The sequence below is a fragment of the Panthera pardus genome, unplaced genomic scaffold (assembly GCF_024362965.1).
Source record: "Panthera pardus isolate Hobbes unplaced genomic scaffold, ASM2436296v1 HiC_scaffold_3, whole genome shotgun sequence".
NCBI classification, from domain to species: domain Eukaryota; kingdom Metazoa; phylum Chordata; class Mammalia; order Carnivora; family Felidae; genus Panthera; species Panthera pardus.
In genome coordinates, this window is record NW_026526876.1 from 26,047,771 (window position 1) to 26,065,568 (window position 17,798).

The following is a 17,798-nucleotide window of genomic DNA, read 5'->3' on the forward strand; positions in this document are numbered from 1 at the left end:
GGACGGGCCACCTTGGCCCCAGACGCAGCTTTCAAATTAGCCATCAAGTCACAAATATTTATTGAGCACCTACTGAGTGTCCAGGGCCCAGGGAATGAAGGACACATACAAAGTGAAGAAGGAAGAAATTAAAAATGTTGGTTGCTACCATGTACTGTATATGTGTTTCCACTCACGGTGCAGAGGGGCGAGCAATCTGCTTAATGCTACAGAAAGCAAGCATAGCACTAGAGTCTTGAAAAGCACAGATCCTGCAGCCAGACAGACCTGACTTGCAACGCTGGCCCTGCCAGTTTCCAGCCGTGTGTCCTCAGGCACATCACTTCACCTCTCTGGGCCTCAGTTTTCTCAGCGGTAAAATGGGATTGCTGGGAAGGCTTTAAATAACTTCATGCACACAAAGCGCTCTGAAAAGCCCGCAGGGCACTGGAAGTGAACAATAAATACTAGCAGACCTCGGCGTTGCTGTTTTTATCCTTAGTTATTACTAAGCAGAAGCAGCTGGGATTTGAAAGTCTGACTAAAGTCGGGGGGGGGGGGTGGGGGGTCTCAGTCAACCCCCATGTGGCCCCAGAAGCCTCTCCTCCCCCACCCCGGGCTCCTACTTTCCACCCACAAACCCCGCGAAGGTGCTTCCCCGAGACGTGCTCACCTCCCCGGGTGGAGCCCAGCAGCCGCAGGGTCCCGCGGCCCGCCCTCCGCTCGCCGCGCGGGGGCGGGAAAGCCCCGCCCTCGGCCCCGCCCCCTGCCCGCCCCTCCCTCTGCGAGTTCGGGGCTCCGGCTGCGGCGGCTGCTGGGTCACCCGCGCGGAGCGGTTCGGCCGGACGCGACGGGACGGGCGCCCGGGAGCCTGGCGCCGAGCCTCCCGCGCGGCGCGCCGAGCCGGCGAGGCACCTGCGACCTGGGTCGGGGGCCGCGACCGCTCCAGCGAGGTAGGAGCCGGGAAGCCGGGGTAGGGAGGGTGGGGGAGACCGGCTCTCCCATCCTGGGGCGCGGGGTGGCGGTGGGGGGTGGGGGGGAGGACGACCTCCCGCCGGCGCCTCGGCCCCTGCGCGCGGCCGCCCCCCCCCCCATTCCCGCGGAGCCAGGGGCAGCGGCCACACTGCCCCCCCGCGTGCGCGCATGCAGGTCCGGCACGGGGAAGGTAGGGGCCGCGTGGTGGCGGGTGCGCGTGTCCACGCCTGTGTGTGCGCGTGTGTCCGTGTGTGTGCGCGCGCGTGTCGGGGATGTGCGGGGGAGGAGATGACGCCCCCTGTTCGCCGGCGCTGCTGGGCAGTTCTTGTTGCCCACTCCAAAGCTGAGGGCACACGCGCAAGACGGGCTTGAGTGGGGCAGGCAGAAATTATCCGCGTAATGCGGGAGGGAAAGCCCCCCCCCCCCCCCCCGCTACCTGTTGAGCTGGGCTGTCCACCTGTGCCTCGAATTCCCCGCTTCTCCCGCCTGACCGCGGGGACGGCGAGGATGCCCGGGTCTGGCGGGGTAGGGAAAGCGCCCCTGCCAGATGCCGCGGAGCAGAGGTGGACACGGAGGGGAGCAGAAGGTGGCGGGCATGGGGACCCGCTGGCCGGGGCTGAGTGTGAGCGCTCAAGCCACGAGGCACGCACCGAAACATTCCCCCCCGTCACTCCAGAGCCTCCCTCCTCCCCATTTTAATTACTTGAGCTGCCTTTGCCCTCATCCTCATTGGGCAATTGATGAAGGTTAGTTCGTTAAAAAATTTAAAGCGAAGTCAGATGGTCACTTCTTGGGACCGAGAGGGATTTAAGAGGTAATTCCTGGAACGTGGCGGGGGAGGGCAGAGGATCCTGTTCCGAGCCCCTCCCAGTGCTGACCCTGCTGGGTGTGGGGTCGCAATGGCCAGGTGCAGCCTTGGGCTCTCATCCGCCTTCTAGAACTCACCAGCCACCTCGGCGTCCGTGTTTATGGTTGAGGAGGCTCTTGTTCAGAGAAAGGAAGGGATTCACCCACTTTGTGGGATTATCGGCGACTAGATGAGAGCTGGACCCAGGACAGGGTTCCCAAGTGAGAGACAGATGTCACACTCCAGCTGTCACCTGTGGTCCGTCCTGCCCCACACCATCCCAGGGAACAAAAGCTGGGACTTCCTTCTTGGCCACATTATGCCACTCCCTCATCTGTCTCAACCTCGAGGCTTGATGAATTCACAGCCCGGGTTGCAGGGAGGGCGGGGGGACTTTGGTTTCGAGCTGACATTCTGGCTTCAGGACATCTCAGGACCGCAGGCATCTTGGTGACAGATCGGCTGTGCCTCTCTGCTGACACCACAGCCAGCACCCCTCCCAGAGTCCTCTGCCTGCCTGAGAAGCCCTAAATGTGCCTCACTTCTCCACTAACGTGACGGCTGGAGAGAGCTGGGGGCATCCTGTCACAGGGTCAGGTCCCCAGGGTGCCTAGAAAAGGTGAAATTTGTAGCGGTGCCTAAGGCATCCCCATCCCAAACTTCTACCTTCGTCTTAACTTGTGGGAGGCAGTGGACACCCTGAGGGGCGGGGGGTGGAGCCAGGGCCGCCCTGTCCTCGTGTGTCCAGTTGGTGAGACCTTGGCATCCTGGCAGCAGGCTTGTGAGAGCTCAGCCACTCTCAGGCTGTGAGCTGGGGTTCTGGGACTTGGGGCGGGGGAGGGGAACGCAGGGGGGAGGTCGGCTGAGTTGATCACAGTTGGCTGGAGGAGGCAAGCCTGATGTCGTGGTGGAAAACACGGGCTCCAATCCCAGCTGGGTCACTGACTTTGTGACTTTGGCCGAGTCACAGAAACACTTGGAGGCTCAGCTTCCTCTTCTGTAGAATGGGGCCGGGACACAGATGTCAGTGTCGGGCTCAATGGCGGTGTTCCGGGCTGCTCGTCTCTGCTTCCTCCAGCCCCCAGCCTGACTCTCAGCCACTGTCCTTGTGGGAGGTGACTGTGAAGCTAGGATCCCTCATGCCATCCTGAGCATTGGGGGGGGGGGGGGTGGGGGTGGGGGGGCGTGGCGGTGGTGTGAGTTTGGGTATCAGGGTAGCTCACAGATTGACTCAGGGTCCCAGAAAGTGAGGATGCGAGAGTTGGAACCCAGTCTCCACCAAGCCCTGCCTCTCGGAGAGCTCGTGCTTCTGCCCTGGCTTCTAGCCACCAGTGTCCTGGGCCTGCCCACACGGCCTCCTGACTCATTCCTAGGTGGTCACCGGTCATGTGCCTGCTCTTTCCTTCCATCCTGGATTGGGGTCAGCCTTCCTCCCTGGCAGAATCAGGGCCAGCTACATGTGACTTCAGAGGCACCAGGAAAACCCCTGCCTGCCACCTGCCAAATGTCCTGTCTCCCCAGCCCTGGCTGCCTGCTGCCTAATATTCCACCATTAGAGACTCCTTCCTTTCGCTCATGGCCTCATACCCATTTGTCAGCTATGAAACCTTGCGACTCATTTAAAAGCTTTCGGGACCTGTGTGCGAGGGGAGAGGGAGAGGGCAGAAGAGAGAGGGGAGACGAAAGAAGGTGGGGAGAGCAACAGGGAGAAGAAAGTGCTTTGGCAGCCTCAGTCTACAGAGCAAGGCCCAGTTGTGAGCCCAAGGAGGCCCCAGAGGGAAGGAAAGATTCAGGCAGACGGGGCAGAGCAGGCGGCAGGCAGAGGAGGTTGTGAACGTCCAGTGGGAATTCTCAGTGAGAATGTGGGGTGGGTGGCCCGCGGGGGCAGCAGGTGTTATATAGAGGTTTCCAGCCCTCTGCCTGGGGTGGGGCCTTTGCAGCCTGTTTCAGAGGTGAAATAGACCCAAGGCAAAAGCCTCCTTCCTTTTCTGCCGCTCCCCCTTCCCCCCCGGCACACGGCCATGTGGTGGTTAATGTATTCTAGGGCGGTGTTCTCTGCATTTGGAGAGCCTGGGCTCGTCATGCTGGCTGTTTAAAGCTGTCAGTGGTAATTTGTTAGGTCAGCAAAAGGCCTGGGCTGAGCAGGACCACGGGACCTTTCAACTCCTGTGATGCCCTGGACATCCCACGTCCTTCCTCAAAAGAGCAAAAACCACATCATTCACTCAGACCCACAAGTCTCCTGGGCTGCCAGAGGCCCGGAGGTGCAGGGCTCGGCTGGGATCACCCTCAAACGTGGTCCTCAAAGATCTCCCTTGTGGAGGTGGTTCCTTGCCCCGGTGGGCGTGGGGGGGGGCAAGTTTTGGGGGGTACGGGGATGAGAACTGACCGTCCCTGCCCAGGGGGTCCATGGACAGGCTGGATGCGGGGAGAGGCAGGCCAGCATCACCCCGGCCCTCAGAGAGCCTGGAATATGTCCTGACCGCATAGCCGTGAGCTGTTTGTAGCCCATCTGAGCACCGCAGAGAGCAGAGCTGAGACCAGAGAGAAGTTACAGGTCACCAGTCTGACCTGTTGGCCATGAACTCCCCAATGACAACCATTTAAAAAAAAAATTGAGGTGTAATTGACATTTAACGTTATATTAGTTTGACGAGCGTTCTTTTCTTTTCAGTTTATTTATTTATTTTGAGAGACAGCGTGCAGGTGCACAAGTACAGGAAGGTCAGAGAGAGAGAGAGAAGGAGAGAGAGAATCCCAAGCAGGCTCTGCACGTCCACACGGAGCCCGGTGCCAGGCTCGAACCCACGAACCATAAGCTGAAGTTGGACTGTTAACTGACTGAGCCACCCAGGCGCCCAGTTTGATGAGCGTTCTTGAAGATTAGTCTCAGTGCTGTCTGTTCTTGGATGATGATGATAACGGCAGCAACTCTTCATTCCAGCACAGTCATTTATTGAGCACCTACTGTGTACATGGTGATGACTACTCTGTGATGAAAATACAAATGCGGTATGACTGGCTTTCGGGGCCAGATTATTCTATGGCAGGGGCTGTCCTGCGTGTTGTAGGATGTTTAGTAGCGTCCCTGGCCTCTGCCCACTAAATGCAGTAGCATCCCCCCTCCCATGGCGACAACCACAGATGCCTCCAGACATTGCCAAGCGTCCCCTGGAGGGGGAGGGGGGCAGACTCGCCCATAGCTGAGAACCACTGGGGATACAGCTCTGAGCAGAACAGACAAAATTCAGTCCCGTTCCCTGAGGAGCAAGAGTGCTGAAGAGGGAGATGAACAATAAATATGCTCACGAGGGAAAAATTTAGTAGGCTGTCTGTGAAAATGCTAGAGAGAAGGACAAGGCAGGGCGGGAGGTTTGGAGGGTGGAGGTGGGGGTGCCGTTTTCAAAGGGGCTCCTACCCGGTGTGACCAAGAGGCTGGAGAAGGAGGAGGAAGAAAGTGAGGCAGAGATCTGGGGAGAGAGCCTTCCAGGCAGGGGCAAGAGACAGTCCAAGAGCAAGGAGGACAGAGGTGGCCGGGTGGCAGCGGACTTTGGAACCACACGGAGGGGAGTTCAGATCCAGGCCCAGTCACTGGGTAGCTGTGTGTGGCCGTGGGCTAGTCCCAGAACCTCCCTGAGCCTCGGCTTTTGCAGGACTCGTGCCCTGTCCTCAGCCCCTCCCGCTGCCCGTGCCAGCTCGTGTGTCCCCCTTCTCCATGCACGTGCCAGTGGGAAGCCAGAGGGCAGGCAGAATCCCCTCCCCCCTTTCTCCCAGCTCCAGGCTCTTGTTCTGGACAAGTGCATCTATTCACTGAGCTGCAGCAACGCCATCTGGTGAGGTCAAGGCCAATATCTCCGGAGGTCAAGAGAAGTTCAGCCCTCCAGCTCCCTTCTCCCTCTCCCCTCTCCCTGTCCCCTCTCCCTCTGCCCTCTTCCTCTCCCCCTCCCCTCTTCCTCTCCCCCTCCCCTCTTCCTCTCCCCTCTTCCTCTCCCCTCTTCCTCTTCCTCTCCCCTCTTCCTCTCCCCTCTTCCTCTCCCCTCTTCCTCTCCCCTCTTCCTCTTCCTCTCCCTTCTTCCTCTCCCCCTCCCCTCTCTCTCCCTCTCCCTTCTCCCTCTCCCTTCTCCCTCTCCCCTCTCCCTCTCCCCTCTTTCTCTCCCCCTCCCTTCTTCCTCTTCCTCTTCCTCTTCCCTCTTCCTCTCCCCTCCTCCTCTCCCTCTTCCTCTCCCCTCTTCCTCTCCCCTCTTCCTCTTCCTCTCCCTTCTTCCTTTCCCCTCTCCCCCTCCCTCTCCCCTCTTCCTCTCCCCTCTCCCTCTCCCCTCTCCTTCTTCCTCTCCTCTCTCCCTCTCCCTCTCCCTCTCCCCTCTCCCTCTCCCCCTCTGAGGGCTGAGGAAATGGAGCCAGAAACATAAAACAACTTCCCTGAAATCACAGGGCTGGTAAGCGGTAAAGCAGGGACGGACCCCAGGTGTCTCTGACGTTCAAGGAGGCAGGCTCTCCCTGTGCAGCTCTGTGCCGGCAGCCGAGGACATGGAGGCATTAAAAGGGGAGAGAAAAGTCTTGGGAGGGAAGGAGGGACACGACACTTCAAGGGCTACACTTTGGAAGGAGGTCACCAAGTTTTGATGACCCTCCTTGTTTACTGTTTTTATTTTCTTGTTTTTGAAGTAGTTGTGTTAGGGCAGAACAATTGGGAAATGAGACTCATTGTGCGTAATTCCAGAGAGCAGACTCTGAATGGGAAAGGGAAAGATGTTAGGGGGGGCAGGGGTAGCGCTGGTGAAGCCTCAGGCACCCTTCTGCTTCCTTGGTGTTGCTGCCCAATGTGGGGTTCCCCCGCCTCCCAGAGTTCAAGGTCAGGCTGCCTGGATCACCACCCAGCAAGGATGCTGCGGGAGGCGTTCCTGCTCCCAGGAGTCTGGACATGCACGAGGCCCTCACGGAGGGAGACAGCATGTCATTGACTCAGGCACTTGCCCAAGGGCGGAAACTGAGGCAGCTGGCACGGGCTGGGAGTGGGGGGGTTGGATGGAGGGTGTTGCTCTTGCGTGGAAAGGAGCCAGCTGCCAGCTGGCCCTAGGTCAAGGAGGCAAGAACCCTTGGAATATGGCAGTATTCCAGCTGCCCTCCCGGTGGGGATTCTCGAGCAAAAGGCAGGGGCCGCACCAGGAGCTTGGCATGGAGGGCTTGGCTGGGCAGGCTTGGTTCCCTGTCTCAAGCGGGAGAGCCCGCGTCGGGGAAGGGGGACACTCTGGGGACCTGAGATGATGAGCCACAGCATGTCTGTGCTGTCCATCCCAGAGACAGACCCCCTCGAGAGCATGGGTCCCGGGTAGTCCTCCCGTTAAGAGGAGACAGCAGGGATGACTGTAACAGTAATAGCAACTAGCCTCTATTGGGTGCTTATCACATGCAAGGTCTCATGTAAGGTTCCTGCTGTCCAGTCCTTACGAGATACACCGTGCTGTCGTGTCCCTTTGCAGACCGGGGACCGGGCTTGTCTGGTAAGCATTGGCGTGGGGGTGTAAACCTAGGCTCCCATCGTGAATGCCCCCGCCCCCATGCTGGGCAGTGGATGGAAGGAGCTCCGTCATCGCTCCATGCAACCTTGGGCACGTGATTTTACCTCTTTGAACCTCACTTTCCTGAACTGTAAAATGAAGGGCAGAGGAGTTAGCGTGCAGGGTTGGTGCAATGATAAAATTAAAAGGGAGACAACAGACATCATACGACGTCAGACAGCAAAATATGCCCAGTATGTGGTGGCCTCTCGCTTTGTCTTCCTGGCCCTGTGGACACGGAGCCTGTCACACCCTCTTCGTGATGTCTGAAAGAGGTTCTGCTGAAAGCTGAGCCCAGCGGATCCTTCTAGGTGCCTTGTTGGTGACCTTGGCACCGACGGCAAGATCAAGTGTAAAGGCAGTGAATATAATCATTGCTCCCATACGTGTCCCCTGCTCTGGGCCTCCCATGCTGACTTTGTCTAACTGCCAGGCAGCTCTATGAGGTCATTACCGTTAACCATATTTCATAGGCAAAGAAACTGAGGCACAGAGAGGTGAGTTAGCTTGCCCGAAGTCAGCCACAGCATAGGGGGTAGAGCCACAATTTAAACCCAAGGAGCCCAATGGCCTTTCTGAGATCCTTGGAATTTGTAAAAAGGGAAATGTTTCCAAGTCACCGGGCCCAGGGTCTGACTCTTCCAAAATTGTCTTCTCCTTCCCTTCATTTAAACCAAAAACACTTTGGGGCACCTGGGTAGCTCGGTTGGTTAAGCGTCTGACATCAGCTCAGGTCATGATCTCACCATTCGTGAGTTCGAGCCCCACATCAGACTCCGTGCTGATAGCTCAGAGCCTGGCACCTGCTACAGATTCTGTGTCTCCCCCGCTCTCTGCACCCCCCTCTCTCTCTTTCTCAAAAATAAATGAACTTACAAAATTTTTTTAAAGCAAAAACACTTCACCAGACAGGAACCAAGGGGACGTAATGGACTCAGCTCAGGGGTCACTTCCTCCAGGAAGCCTTCCCAGATGTTCCTTAGCTAGGGACCCTTGTTTGTGCTTCTGCAGCATTCCCAGCACACCTCCATCAGCCTACTTGCCCCCAGGACCGCCAGCATCCATTCCTCCCTGCTTCCCCACTAGGTCAGGGGCTTGCCAAGTGGTGCCTTCTACCTGTTTAATGACCTTCACTCCCGCTGGTTACAGGAATCCGTGCCCAGTGCTTCCCCTGCCCTTTGCAGATCTGCTCTCGCCCACGAAGCTTGTGTTCACCAGTGGCATTCACAATACCTCCCAGAGGTCAGTTCCCGGGCGTTAAAGGCAAGTTCGGGACTTCTGTCCCTGGGGTCCGGGGCACGAGGTCTCGGGCTGCTCCTGGAAGCAGCGGAGTATCTGCTCCCAAATGTGCAGTGACAAGACCTTAAAAACATGTCCCACCTGCCCCGCGGCCGCAGGACCGTGTGGTGGGTAAAAGGCGTGGCCAACAGAGGCCGAGTTCTCCGACGCGAGGCAAAACCGGGAGGGAGGCTGGAGTTTGCTGAGCAGTTACTTTGCGCCGGCTGTGTGCCCAGCACCTCGTGTCTAGACCTCCTCTGATCCACTCGGCAACCCCCACTGTCCCCGCAAAACAGTTGCTTGTATGCACACACTTCTGGCCTGCACTCCTTAAATTGTGTGGTGAGTCGTGCTCTTTGATGTAAATAGATGCAATCCTCAGGGGGTTCGTGGCGAAATACACATAACGTAAAATGTCCCATCTTAACCACCTTAAAGCGCACAAGTCAGTGGCACTTAGTACATTGAAACACTGAGCAACCATCACCACCTTCTAATTCCGGAACATTTTCATCATCCCCAAGGGAAACCCACCCACCAAGTCCCTCCGCCAAGTCCCCGGCAGCCACACATCTGCTTTCTGTCCCCATGCATTTACCTCTTGTGGACATTGCATGTAAATGGAACCCTACAGCGTGTGGCCTTTTGTGTCCGGCTTCTTTCGCTCGGCGTGATGCTTTCCACGTTCACCCGTGCAATGTCAGTGCTTCGTGCCTTTTTAGGGCTGGATGATATTCCGTTGTGTGGATATGCCACATTTCGTGTATCTGTTCGTTCATTGACGGACATTTGTTTAGGTCTCTCCCTTGGCAATAGTATGAATAATGCTGCTCTGAATATTCACATACCAGCCTTTGAACACCTGTTTTCAGCTCAAGAGCTTTTTAACTATGGTTTCCCAGGTTCTATGAACATGGGAGCTCAGCGCAGTTAAGCAAGTTGTCCAAGGTCACGCAGCTGTTCACAGGGAGAGCCAGAGCTTGAGCTCACGTGCTCTGCGCTCTTGACGGTGAACCTCTTCTCTTCCAGTGCTCGCAGGAGGCCAGGGTCTTGGGTTCAAGCTTCCTAGGAACGTCGCTCTGTTCCTGGCTCCTGACTTTGCACCTGGCATTCCCCTGCCTCGCATGGCTTGCCCTCCAAACAGAGGTCCCACCGAGTGTGGCACCGGGAGCATCATCCTGGCAGCCATGAGCAGGAAGCGTTGGCATGCCAGGAAGCAGTGCCTTCCTCCATGGGATAATACATTCAGACAACACCCACCGCCAGCCATCGCCCTGGGAGGCAAGCGACTTCTTGCTTGCTCTCTTGCTCTCAAAATAGGTGCTTGCTCTCATCTCACTTGCTCTCAAAATAGGTGGCTGTTCCCCGGCGGGTGACCTTCACTTGTACGTCCTCATCCTGGAGACCCAAGGCGCCTTGGTCAGCCTCCTTGCTTTTCAGGAGAATGCCAGGTGCTCTGGGGCTAGCAAGTGTGGAGCACCAAAGCCAACTCCATCCTGCCAGGGCACAAGGCACCTCTTTGATGGAGCCCAGGGCGTGGGCTGTGAGTGATGTGGTCAGGAGGGCCCCCGCCCCCGCCCCGTTATTTCCCGGAGGGGATGCTGTCTCCTGAAGAGGGTAGGCGGGATTTGCTGTGTGCATGGAAAATGCCTTTATTTTTTCCACACCTGCATCAGGATAGCTGTCCCCACTCACTTTCAACTCCAGAGCTACTCTGAGACCACCTCTGGCCTTGCTTCTGCCCCATTGCAGGAATCTTGACCCTTCTCCTAGGTAGTAACCCTGGTAACCCAGGCCACACAACCTGACCCTCCTGGAGTCCACTCCTGTTTGGTGCGGTGGAGACACTGGGGCTTTGTGGTGTCAGAAGGCAGGCACAGAGCCCACACCTACCTCTCTCCCTGTCTGTGTGACCTCAGGCTGGCACACGTCCTCTCTGAGCCTCAGACGCACATGAATGGGGAACGTCAAGGCGGCAGTCACAGAGTATCACGACAACTGAGTGAGACTGATGTCTAGAGAAGCAGCTGGAATACTGCCTGGTCAATGCAAAAGTTCACGAATACATGCTTCCCCCTGGCTTCCCCTCCCTGCGTTGGTCAAGTGCTCTGCCTCACCTGCTCAATGGGGGCCCGGCAGAAGTGAACCTGGGACCTCCCGGGTCAGCTTGCTGCCCAAGCCCAGGTCCAGATCCGAGGCCCTCATTCCAGGGGAAGGCCTTGTCAGCTGTAGAAGTTGTGGGTGGGCTGGCCACAACCCTTTCTGGGCTTCAACAATCGAGAGCATTTGTAGCAGGAATCCCTACCCACCTTCAGATGCGGAAGCCGCACAGGGAGTTCTAGGGTGCAACTCTAGCCGCAGTGACGGTGCATGTCGGTAGAACCATGGTGGAATTATGATCAGAGCAAGCCCGAATGCAGAGGCCCCTCTGGGCTGGGCCACGATGCTAGGTTACTAGTCCTCACACCCATCCCTGAGGGGGCCCTAGGTCTTTATTTTTATCATCTCTTTATAGATGTAGAAACTGAGGTACAGGCAGGTAAAGACAACGTACCCGACGTCACTGAGCTAAAGTGACAGAGCGGGGATTTGAACCCAGAGCAAATCTGAATGAAGGACACTTGATTTTGGGAACTTCTTGGGACACAGCCCCGGGGTCTGAATTTGCAGGGGGTGGGTCCTTCCGCCTCTCATGCTTCCTTTGCTCTGGGGGCATTGATTGCCCCCTGAGGGCACAATTAAAAGGGCCCCCAAGGTGGGAGCCCCCTCCCAGCCCTCTGTATCCTTGGCTGACATGCTGCCCCTCCCTGAAACCTTCTGTGGGACATTGCTCCAGATTTCCAGGCACCCCTCTGCCTTCCCTCCTCCTCCTTCCCCAGGAAACTTCCAGAAGCTTGAGGGGTAAGCAGCTGCTGAGTGCCAGGAGCTGTTTCAAGCCCCGCATACTCTACTGTGTTTCATCCTCTTAGCACCTGCACCAGAAGTATTATCTCAAGTTCCTAGTTGAGAAGATGGAGGGCCTAAGAGGTTAATTAAAATGTCCAGATGAGAGCACATAGTATGCCATGCAAACTGGGGGGCTGGAGACTCAAGACCAGACCTTGGCTGATGATGGTGCCAGGTGTGGGCTGGGCCCTGAGTGTGAGTCACTTCATGCACTCCTCATTATGTTCCTAAAATAGGTGCTGTGACTGTCTCCATTGAGAACATGTCTCTACAAATTCAGACTAAAGTGTTACTGGCTGATGATGCTATTTGTACCCGTTGGATTTCAGCTCAGTTTTGAAGGTACTTGAGCCCAAGGCAGGTAGGAATTTTATCTCTGCAAGAGAGATGGGTTTGGGGCTATGGTAGGAGCCCTGCCTCCCTTCTTTAACCTTCTCCCTTTACCACCACCCCCATCAGCTGGTGACCCGTTCAGACTCTGCTGAGCAGACCCCGGTGCTGTGAGCAGAGAGGAGCCAGGGCGTCCAAATCAGATAAGTGGGTGGCCCTTGCACACTGATTGAGAACTAGTTGTCAACCCAAGGGCCAGCAGGCAACGGCTGGCCATTAAGGGCACACCACTGGGTTCACCCAGCTTCAAGATCGATTCATATCAAAACCACAGCCAGCATTTGTTTTCTGTCCTGCTTCTGTGGAGGGAAATAAAGCACAGAAGGCACAATATAGAGACATCATTCTCCACTATTGATTCCTCCCACACCCTCTCACTTGCCTCTGGACCGGAACGTCTGTCTCCCTCCTGACGGATGTGTTGTTGTGAGAAGGGTGAGGAGCACTCATCACGTGAGGGGCCCCAGGACACCACACGGGGCAGGAGGGGCTGCGGAAGGGAGTGAAGTCAGCCCGGGGTGGGAGGCAGAAACAGCCCGCTGTGCCCGGTTCCTACCCCCGGGAGGGGCAGGTCCAGCACCGGTCAGCTCAGGGGACCCCTAACACTGAGTCCTGGGGATTGCACTTCCTGGCTGAGCGGCCTCCCAGGGCTCTGTCCTGGGGTCTGCGTGGGAAAGCACCCTGCCTCTTTGCGGGGGAGAATGGGGTGAACACAGGCAGAGGACTGTACCCCAGAGGATGCAACGTCAAGTCCTCCCTGGGCCGAACACCTCTCTCAACCTTGCTTTTCCCGCCTGCAGAATGAATCATGCCCTCCATAACACCATCTTCCGAGGCTCGATAGGAGAATCCAGGGAGGTCACAAACCTGTATGAAAGCATTTGTTAAAAACATCATTAATGCTGAGAGTCAAGGTCAGTGCAATCAGTCGATCAGCAAACACTTCTGCACCCTGTGCTTTCTCCCTGTTTGCCTGACGGCTGACCCCAGGTCTCTCTGGGTGTGTAACCTCTGTGGGATCAGAAGGTCAGACTATGAAGGTGCAGAGTCAAATAAGCAAGAAAGAAGATGAGATAGAAGAATTAAAACCCGTTCTTCCTCTAGGAGGTGGGTCCCAGGACAGCTCCCTGCCAGTCTGGCGAGCAGCTGAGTTCGGTCAATCATCAACAAGCTAGTAGAGGTGAGAAAGCAAGTCAGTAGTCCGTCCCGCCTTTAACCCGTGAGCCACTCATGGGCCACAGATTCATCCAGAGAGCGTCCACAGGTCTGCCGGACTCCCCAGCATTCCCATGCTGGTGCGGCTGCTTGCTTCACGCTGTCCTTGTACCCCCCGCCGCCCCAGGCAGCCCCATTTCTGCTGCTCTCAGCCAGGCACTGAAATTGACAGGGGATGGGGGCCTGAGGACCCCATTAGTGGCCTGCAGAGTTCCATGTGACTTGGGCATTGCAGACTGAGGTCAGTTGTCCATTAAGCTATGGAACTGAACACTCCACTTAGCAGTGTATATGGGACACAGTTAAATAATGAAAATAAAAATAGAACATCGCAAGAGCCTGGGGCTGGCTGGCTTATGCCCCAGGAAGAAGCAGGGGAGGCCATTCCCAGGAGAGGGGAGAGAATTCACTGTCAGCCTACCTCTGCCATGAAGCTGCTCTGGTTTAAAATATGTATTTTTCTTTATATATAGGTCATCTTTTGTTAATTTTTAAGTTAAAGGTCGTATATATGTATCTGTGCTTATTATAGCACATTGGGAAATTCAGAAAAGTGGAAAGAGGCAGCCTTCCTTCCTCTCTCCGACTCTGTATTTTTGGGTGGGGGTGTTAGAGATCTCTGGTACCGCCCCTAGGAAAGAAAGGAGAATGAAAACCCATCCACCCCCACCCCCACCCCCACCCCCCCCCCCCCCCCGGGCCCCATGCTGCACCACCACAGTCAGCCAGCAGGGGGCGAGTCAGCCACCTACCGTCTTACCCAGTCGACCTTGTCCCTTAGCTTCAGGAAGACAGGTAATTAAAAAAAGGGGGAAAAGATCATTATGTTATTTTTAAAATGTGGCGCATCGGGGAGCCTGGGTGGCTTGGTCGGTTAAGCGTCCGACTTCGGCTCAGGTCATAATCTCGCAGTCCGTGAGTTCGAGCCCCGCATCGGGCTCTGTGCTGATAGCTCGGAGCCTGGAGCCTGTTTCGGATTCTGTCTCCCTCTCTCTGACCCTCCCCCATTCATGCTCTGTCTCTCTCTGTCTCAAAAATGAATAAACGTTAAAAAAAAATAAATAAAAATTAAAATAAAATAAAATGTGGCACATATTTATTAAACAAGTTTGGGGAAAATAAACAGTAAAGTAGAAAGAAAAAAATTCATCCATGATCTTACTATCAAAGCATCACTCTTAATATTTTTATATTTTCCATCTCAGGTTCTTGTTTTGCAAATTAGCAAACAAATCATCAGTATTTTTGCCGCACTTATTCCTCATTTAACATCGTCCTACTGTCATTTCCTTCAGCGGCAACATGAGAGTCCGCTGGGTGGATAAAGCCGCAGTTCATATATAACCCCTCCCTCCAGAAAGGCATTTTGGTGGTTCTGAGCATTTTGCTACTACAAACAACAGTGAATAAACACCTTTGTGTATTTTTGCACTTGTATTTATATCTATTTCCTTAGCAGCAGTTCCCAGAAGGAGAATTTTTGGGACTGAGAGCAGTGAACGTAATTAAGGCTGGATGTGTGTTGCCCGGTGGCTTTCCATAAGGGGCACCCCCACTTTATTCTGTTGCCAGCAGAGTCTGAGGGTTACTGTTTCAGAGGTGAAGTTGTTTTTTCTTTCTTTTTTTTTTTTAATTAAAAATTTTTTTAATGTTTTCATTTATTTTTGAGAAAGAGAGAGTGTGAATGGGGGAGGGCAGGGAGAGAGAGAGACACACACACACACACACACAGAATCCGAAACAGGCTCTGGGCTCCGAGCTGTCAGCACAGAGCCCGACGCGGGGCTCGAACTCACGAGCCGTGAGATCGTGACCTGAGCTAGTCAGATGTTCAACCGACTGAGCCAACCCAGGCGCCCCAGAGTTGTTTTTTTTTCCTAATTGAGCTTCTTATTTTGAGCTAATTGGAGATTCGCGTGCAATTGTAAGAAGTCACACAGAGGGATCCCCTGAACCCTTTACCTGGTTCCCCCCATGGTAACACCTGCAGAATTACAGCACAAAACAACACAACCAGAAGATTGACATGGGCGCCGTCTAGATGCAGCTCATTTCCGCACCACAAGGGTCCCTCCTGTTGACACTGGCCTCCTCTCCCTGCCCTCACTCTGGTCTCTGATCCCAGCAACCGCTAATCTATTCTCCATTTCTTCCTTTTTGTCATTTCAAGAACCTAACATAAATGGAATCATGAGGCAAAGTTTTAAAGACAATTATGGTCAAAAAATAGAGGAAACAAACTTACAAATAGAACTATAGAAAACACAATTTTGAATTGGCGAGTCTCCAGGCCAGCACTGCCCAACAGAAATAGAACGTGAGCCGTGTCATTTAAAATTTTCTGCAGCCGCATTTAAAAAGTATGAAGACATAGTAAAATTAATATATTTTATGTAGCTCAGTATACCATTTCAATGTATAACCAACGTGTTTCCTTTTTAATTCTTCTTTAATGTTTATTTATTTTTGAGAGAGAGCGTGCACACAGGCAAGGGAGGGGCAAAGAGAGGGGGAGACAGAGAATCCAAAGCAGGCTTCTCGCTGTCAGCAGAGTCCAGCGCGGGGCTCAAACCCACGAGCCATGAGTTCATGACCCAAGCCAAAGTCGGACTCCCAACCGATTGAGCCACCCAGGCTCCCCATCAACATGTAATCAATGTTTTAAAGACCACCAATGAGATATTTTACGTTCTTCCCCTGTAGTAAGTCTTAGAAGTCTGGTGCGTATTTTGTACTGACAGCACGTCTCAGCTTGGACTGGCCACGTTGCAAAGTGTTCCAGAGTCACATGTGGCTGGTGGCTGCCATATTGGATAATTCTGCTCTGGTCCACCTTGCACTGAAAACAAACCAGGCTTGTGAGGGTCCCCTTGTTGGTTAGTGGCTCTCAACCTTGGCCACATATTGGAATCACGTGGAATTCTGTTTAAGTATTGATGCCTCGCCCCACCCCCATCCAACCAGAGAGTAGGATGTAATTGGTCTTAGAAACAACCCAGCATTGGGATTTCTTTTAAGCCCCCCAGGTGATACTAATAGGCAGCAGGGATTCAGGACCCCTGGTTTAATAAGGGTTTGAGGTTGCGTCCTCTTCTATCCTGTCTGGCTGTGGGACTCTTGTAGAGGCCCTAGGGAATGCCGTTCTCTTTTCTCCTCTCAGTTCCTGACCCAACTTCCTAGAGAGCAGGCACTTCAGCAGTCCCTGAAGGTTTCTGTACCTCCCAGCCCTTCGGAGTCCCACCTCAATCTCTGCCTTATTCAGCTGGAGACAGTTACCAAGGCTAGTTTTCAAGGGAGATGCCCACCAGTTTCCTCACGAATTGCTCCCAGCCCATCAGCGCCATCTTGTTACCCTGAATATTTTCCCCACTGGGATCCACCTCCTTCGTGGCCAGTCTCGCTTCCTTTCTAGATCAAGGAATAAAGATGAAGACGGGCGGAGGGCCCATGACCTACTTTATGTCACGGAATCCTCACCGCCACTCTGTAAAGGAGCGATCATTCCTGTATTATTGATGAGACTCTGAGAGGCTCAGCGCATTGCCTGAGGCCCCAGAGCCCACGCTTGCACGTCTGGGCCGGCCTTGACCATGTGGGCCAGTGGCATTATGAACTGAGCAGCCAGAGCCAGAACGAGAGTCAGGCTCATCCTGCTTTGCGCTTCGTTTTCCAGACCAGGGCTTCCCCATGGCTGATGGCTCTCAGGCCTGTGAGGTGTGTCGCCGGCTGAAAAGGAGGGAGGGCAGTCTTGTCACCTACCGTCCCAAGGGGGTGCCGTAAATGGTAGGACCCCTCCTTCTCGGCCCTGAGTTCTCTCCCCTGGTTTTTACTTTGTCATCCAATCAGGAAATATTAAAATCTGTTTTAAGAGGCGCCTGGGTGGCTCAGTCAGTTAAGCATCCAACTCTTGGTTTTGGCTCAGATCATGATCTCACAGTTTGTGAGTTGGAGCCCCACGTCGGGCTCTGTGCTGACAGCAAGGAGTCTGCTTGGGATTTCTCTCTCTCCCTCCCTGGCTTGCTCTCTCTCCCTCTCTCTGTCTCTGTCTCTGTCTCTCAATAAGTAAATAAACATAAACAAAAAATTTTAAACGTGATTAAAATCTGTTTAAAAATGCTGTAAGCATTTTGACTTCATCTCTCAAAGGTCATGAGGCCTCAGCTGGGGCACAGATTTCCAGGGACCACTGGGCCTCCTCCCAGGACCGAGACGGCCAATGGACTTCATTCCACATCCATGCGGCCACGGGCCCCCTGACTCACAGGGAGGGCCACGCTCACAACCAGGACATCAGGGCCCGCAGGTTGGCCCAGACATTGGCTCATCTCCGGTCACGGGGGCAGGAGGGGAACAGAAAGCATCATGCTGAGAACTGACTCCTCAGGGAAATGCCTTGTCCCCTTCTATGCTTCTCTGTCCTTGCCCGTCTTGTTCCGGGCTGTCACCCTGTGGTGGCTGATACATCGTCCTTTCTGCGTTAACATCCGGGAGGCCTAGGACTCCGGGCTCGTGGGTGTTGTTCCTGGGCCCGCAACAACCTGGCCTGCCGTCTGTGTGACCTAGGACTTGGGGCAGGGCCGGACCGCATGGGACAAGGGCGGGAGATGGGG

General features: G+C 54.8%; 1 protein-coding gene across 2 annotated transcripts in view; it reads left to right on the forward strand.

Annotated features, from left to right (window-relative positions):
- The first annotated feature begins 767 nt into the window (after positions 1 to 767).
- Positions 768 to 17,798, forward strand: part of CACNG5 (calcium voltage-gated channel auxiliary subunit gamma 5) — a 40,998-nt gene continuing 23,967 nt past the window's right edge. Inside the window, exon 1 of one of the 2 annotated variants that reach the window (XM_053892794.1) lies at positions 768 to 932. The gene's annotated coding sequence lies outside the window, so the exon portion shown is untranslated. The remainder of the gene's footprint in view (positions 933 to 17,798) is intronic. The other variant, XM_053892793.1, reaches the window with a different exon arrangement.